This window comes from Octopus bimaculoides, chromosome 13 (assembly GCF_001194135.2).
Source record: "Octopus bimaculoides isolate UCB-OBI-ISO-001 chromosome 13, ASM119413v2, whole genome shotgun sequence".
Classification (NCBI taxonomy): domain Eukaryota; kingdom Metazoa; phylum Mollusca; class Cephalopoda; order Octopoda; family Octopodidae; genus Octopus; species Octopus bimaculoides.
In genome coordinates this window covers 64,039,824-64,046,651 of record NC_068993.1, presented here as the reverse complement: position 1 = coordinate 64,046,651, position 6,828 = coordinate 64,039,824, and positions in this window count along the sequence as shown.

Below are 6,828 nucleotides of genomic sequence, written 5' to 3'. Positions count from 1 at the left end.
ATATATATATATATATATATATATATATATATATATATACAATACACATAGATAGATAGATAGATAGATAGATAGATATACAGCAAATAAATAATGAGGATGTCCAGGCATTAGCGCATTACGACCGTTTCAAGCGGCTCCATTTAATCGATCAGTGCAAACATTACATCAATTTGAAATAAACGACTCTCTTCGAATGAGTACGACTATATAGATTTCCAACATACAGGGTTCTCTATAATGTTCTAGCAAATTTTTCATCAGTACTGGGGACTAGAACACATTGTTTCTTTTCGCTATTATTGTATCAGAATGAATTTTGGGAAAAATACCTGAAGCCTATTATGATTTAGAATAGCAGAAAGAAATAATGGAGATCAATAAAGAGGAATAGTGATAGAGTTACAATTGTGCGGACAATACGGGACAGAGTTGGTGCCTCAACTGAAGTACCAAATTCAACTGAATGTGTGTGTGTGTGTGTGTGTGTGTGTGTGTGTGTGTGTGTGTGTGTGTGTGTGTGTGTGTGTGTGTGTGTGTGTGTGCGTCTATATCCATCCATTTTTAAGAGGGATTGATATTTTTATGAGTTACTTGGTAGTAGTGTTCGAACTTAGAATATGTTATAAAGCTAAACATACTACTACTACTACTACTACTACTACTATTACTACTACTACTATTACTACTACTGCTGCTGCTGCTGCTGCTGCTACATTACCATTCCATGCAGTACAGCAATTACATTGTTTCTCTCTAACACGTCGTCATGAAACCTAACCATTTATTATGGTATCGACGATGTAGAAAATATATTGCTTAGAATTGTATGGCGTGTTCATTTCTATTTCACGTATTCTTCATATGTATCTCAGCACAAGTTTTAATACCGTGTGGATTTAAATGAAAACAAAACCGATAATGGAAGAAAACATCATCCTATCTCAGTTTCCTAAAATAGAACAAGAATTACATTTTATGAAATTGAAAGAAAAATGCTCATTTATTTTTTATCTCTTATATTTACGCTCTTTTGAGCGAAAAAATATAAAACTGGCTTATTTGAATAGTTTTTTATATATTTTCTTGTTCTTCATTTCTTGCTAGATATTTTGTTAACTTTTTTTTGTGTGTTGACACTTTAAATACTGCTTATTAGAATTCACTAGAATGCATGATATACAATTGTTGAAAACAATCTTATTTTAGATCAAATTACATCAAATAAAACATATTCAAAGATAACCTAATACATTGCAAGTGTGAAAACAAGGCAAACGTTTGTGATTTACTTTAAAAGTTTACAAATATAGAAATTTTTTCTGTTGTATAACAATCTTATGAAGAGTAACACATATTAGTTTCCTGGCAAATTCAGCTTTGCAATTACTGCCGTGTGTTTTATTATATCACAGCCGCAAGTGCATAAGATTTGGTTTTAATGTTTCTTGTCAGTGACAGTTTTATAACGGTTTATTAGAATTTACAACCCTGCAAATTCAGGAGGTTTGTTACTAAATTCTGTTAATGTTACCGAAATGTTAAAATATGGCTGAGAAAAGGATTAGTGATTAAGCGATAATGCGTTACTACTAATCTTCTCCCCGAGGGTAACATTTCGCTGATTCAGTCATAATTATTTGATAGAATATTTGATTAGACACACATTGTTGACAGTCGTATTCTTTAGTCCCTGGTAATCTCAAGTAAAATCTATAACAAGATTGCTCCAGCGATAACCATGCCATCTTATCGTGTGACAATATATCTAAACTTACATTATCAGATGCGCCTTGCTTTCTTTAAGAGCTATGATGTAGTTTCAGGAAAGCATGTCTATTGCTTAGTGCATCGGTTTAGTGCATCGGCTTAGTGCATCGGTTCAGTGCATCTTCGATCGGCCCCAAATTTGACGACTGCGGAGCAGATCATTGCTTACGTGGCGCTCCCGATTTCTTGGCGGGTGTGCGGTGCAAGCAGCAATAGCATTGAGTGAAGATTTATTGAAAATACGATGAATAATATCTCCCGCTTTGAAGCTACAACTATCAGCCTTGTTAAGCAACTGGTTGCTTTTCAGCTGAATTAACCGACAGAGGCTTTTATTCACGAGCGTTGAGACTTTCGACTGGAACCTGAATTTGTTGCGCAGAGTTATTACAAGCAACATGGCTGGACACAATGTCAGCAGCAACACAACCGACGAACAGAACAAAAACAACAGCTCAGCAGGTAAACAGATTCTTGCTGTAATTATAGAAGAAACCGTAATGGCAAAACTCATTTTTGCGAAGTTATGAATTGAATACTGATTTATTTAACTGTTATCGAAGAGTGAAACAAAACTACGCTGTTGAATATATGAACAGATCGAAATCATACTGGGATGATCTGCACCCAGAACTAAATTATTTACTGCGAAACAATTATGCTGACAAGCAACATTTGTTGAACATAGGAAAAAAAGTTGGTGAATGTAACTTTTTAAGAAAGGTCTGAAATTAACTTTCTACGAAACAATATAAACAAGATGGTGAACGATGCTGGAAGACAACGTGGTTTCGCAGTTAGTGACATTCCTACAGATACTACACTACTTGCTATCCAAACTACATTACAGGCTGAAATAACTGACCATTGTCCCTTTTCTACGACTTGGTAAATAGCAGGCACAACCGCAACGATCATTGTGGTAATAGCAGCAGCAGCAGCAGCAGTAGTAGTACTACTACTACTAGTAGTAGTAGTAGTACTACTACTACTAGTAGTAGTAGTAGTAGTAGTAGTACTACTACTACTAGTAGTAGTAGTAGTAGTAGTAGTAGTAGTAATATCCAGGGGTTATATAGCGGTGAAATATGCCCTTTGTTGTAGTGGAGTTCGAGCACCTCCGTGAATGAAAGGCTCTGAATTGTATAAGTACGCATGCGTGCTGGAGATAAGAAAACACGTAGATACGTACTTAGTAGTACGCACAAACATCTATATGTGAGTATGTATGGTTAAATTCTGTCGTATGTTCATTATAGTTAAAGGATATTTCTATTCTTCTTGTAAGATATTTATATAATGCATCTCCCCATTAAATTCGCTTACATAATCTAGAATTATATAATCATGTCTCCTACACCATGCTGCCTCAAGTTTCTTGTTTATATCTATTTATTTCTCAGTTCAATTTGATACTTCCCAATATTTTCACTTCGTCTCTTATTTTTTCTTTTTCTCCAACGTTTTAACTTATTAACAATCTGATACTCTCGAAGTCTTACTTTCTTGGCGTTTCCAAAACATGATACAAAAACATGTTACAAATTAGCAATGATTTCTTTTAATTAACTTCAAGGCCACTAGTCAAGCGAGTACAGGGAACTTAAATCGGTGTCAAAATACATCAAGTATAAGTTGCAAGTGACCCGATTAATTGCAGTGCCAGACTGAATTAGTCTCCGATTCTTGTCTCGTTTCTACACCTATGATCCAATCCATTGAATACAATGGATGATATTCAGTGAATGGAGTGATTTGTTTGGATCGGTTATCGAGAACAACTTTTGAGAATAAGGATATTCTTTACATCGATCTCTCTTCCTTAGTTTAATACATGAAGATAAAGTTTTCAAATAATGTTCTTACAAACTAATTATTTCGGCGTCTGACGACACTTCGGAATATATTTACCATGAATTTTTGTCAATTCCTGAAGTGTTGAAGTGATTTGGAAATTTTAGTTGGATTTGAAATTAATTTTAATGAGACACCACAGTAAATAACGGTGAATTATTTAAATTTATCTTTCCCGACATGTTAGCATTTATACTGGTTCCACAACAATCAATATGCAATTATGATAATATCGTTTATCGTTGTCATATGAAATCTTTCTAGGACAACAGACGATGCGGTTGTGATTGTCATGTTCATACACATGATTCCAGACTAATCTCAAAGTTCTCCCATGAGACGTTCATGCAATTTCTATAAATGTGGGGAATTATATCACTTTAAGTTGTGCGAGTTGTACAATTACAGGGGTTGGACAAAATAATGGAAACACCTTAAAATTTTCAAACAAATTAATTTTAATATGGGGTAGGACCGCCTTTGTCAGTAATTACAACTTGAATACTAAGAGGTATGGACTTGTACAAAGCTTGAATTGTTTCCGAAGGAATTTTTGTCCATTCTTCAGCTAAAACAGTCTCCAGTTCTTGTAGTGATGATGGCGGAGGATATCGACTCTTTACTTGCTTTTCTAAACTGCTCAGATCCCATCGAACGTCCAATCAGGTAGCCAAATGTTAGAACGAGAACTGGCACTGCAAACACATTGTAGGTCACTGTTTTATTGAATGCAAAGAGTTCCGAGGTCCCATGGTTTTTATTCGTCTGCAATATTCTTTAGTGATACGTGTTTTGTTACAGGCGTCATTATAAAATATGTTTTCATCCACCCCTAGACACCTGTAACATTCATCAGATACAGGGGAAACAGTTATTGATGGAGATATTGCTTGTCTGGTTTACAGTCTTCTCTCTTTTCAGGTAAAATTTCGATTCACAATCTGCTTACAAACTTCTACTTATGTCACTGTCGAAGTATCCAATCTCCTTTTGCACATCAGCCACAAAGCATATTCATTCATCCCAAGAACATTAGCAGCACTTTTGAATCTCTTCTCCATTTCTGTCTCTCCTGCTGGAGTTGACTCGCGACTCTCCAAAAAAAAAAAAAGAACATTAAGAACAAGAACCCCATCTTTGTGGGATCATCTGCGAGTATCATGGACCCAGGCTCAGCAAAGAAAATTTGTGGGAACATCTGCGAGGAGCATGGACCCAGGATCAGCAAAGAAAATTCCTGCTGAAATGTGAAATCAAATTCTTCAACCAAGACAGAGTTAAAGGTATTATAAACACAGATGATGGACTTGGAGAGTTACTCTGATGGGAATGGCCTAAAGATAAATATCATATAATAGAATCTTATAAAAGTAGGAAGTCCGTTTCGTTGTCGAGATAAAATGGAAACAGTCTCTGCCCTAAGGCAATGTATAATATGAATAAGAAATAATGTTTTATCATGTAGATATCATGGTTTGCATGATTTAAATGTTGGCATATTAAGATAATTCTGCAATAATTGGAAAGCTTAGATTTGAAAATCTTCTCCGTGGATTATTTACTATCGCTGACGCTGAGTCGTTGTAGAAATGACAAAAAATACTTGATGATGCGCTAATATTTAACCAATACTCGTCTCAAGTAGATGGATGTTATTTTAACGCATCATTTAATTATTTATCATCTTTCTTACTTCAACCATTTCGTTGACTCACTTATCATTCGGGAGATAAAAGGCCAGGATCAAAGATATTTCAGGATATTAGGTTGCTAATAAAGGAGCGTAGTTAATAGGTTTGTTTCCCCATCAAGTATGTCCTGCCGTGAGTCAAGAACGTGACACCATGCGGAACTACTCTAGACCTATAAGTGAAATTTTCTAATATAAAAAACTGAAAAGGTCTATCTATTTATCATATATATATATATATATATATATATATATATATATATATATATATATATATATATATATATATATATAATCTGTGCATTATGTATGCATGTTTGTACGTGGGTATTACTGCATTGGTGAGAGATGCCCGATAAGTCAGTATCATTACATGGAACACGAACAATATCTTCCGACTTCTTTTATCCACCAAGATGTATCCCTCTTCACCGATTTGTAATGCTTAGTAATGCGATTAAAAGATAGCCACACAATTAGTGTAGCTTTCGGTTCCGCGGAGCCACTGATCCAACCACAGATTATTTTCTGTTTATTCTGCTTGCAACTTTCAGGCGTAGAGTTGTATAGCACGTAATAATTACAGTTAATGGAACAGAATATTTCACTAATGAATTATCTAAACAACGGTGACAGTATACATGCAAGCGGCTGACAATTTAGATTTAGGTAGAGCATTTTGTAGACTTCTACTACAGAGGCTGAGTTTAACAATCAATGCTTCCATATATTTTTTATACTATTAGTTAAAGATGAAGCTACATTTTTAAAAATAATCTTTAATCTAATGGAAAGATTAGAAGCCCATCAACAGGCAGTAAGATTCGGTGTTAACAAAAGTTGATCCCTATTTACTACTTATTGCTAAAAACACATTATAATGAAGAGAAAACTTTTAAATAGAAAGGATTAATGAAGCTTAACTCAACAAAGCAGGTAAATATTCTTCCATGTATCTTTTCATTATATATGACAAAATTCTTACTAAATAAGCAACTACCAAAAGCCAACAACAAAACCTGTGCCTACGGTGTTTGACTTCTTTGTAAATGAATTCAACTCTTCACCCAAACAAAACTTGTCTCGCAAAATAAAAGATACATTGGTCAACGCAGTCTGAAATATATTTAAAAGGCATCGACAATTTAATTATAGGTCTGATCGGGAATAATAATAACAATAATAATAATAATAATAATAATAATAATAATAATAATAATAATAATAATAATAATAATAATAATAATAATAATAATAATAATAGAAACCATCACGAACCAGGAATTAAGAATCCACAAGAACAATGAAAGGAAACTATGTTATAATGTAAGCCATCTCAGGAAACTGGAGTATATATATACAAAAATATAATTTCCCTCAGATACGCCACCACAATACGTTGTATAGCACCTAATAATTACAGTTAAAGGAACAGAATATTTCACTAATGAATTATCTAAACAACGTGACAGTATACATACATACACACACACATATATATATATATATATATA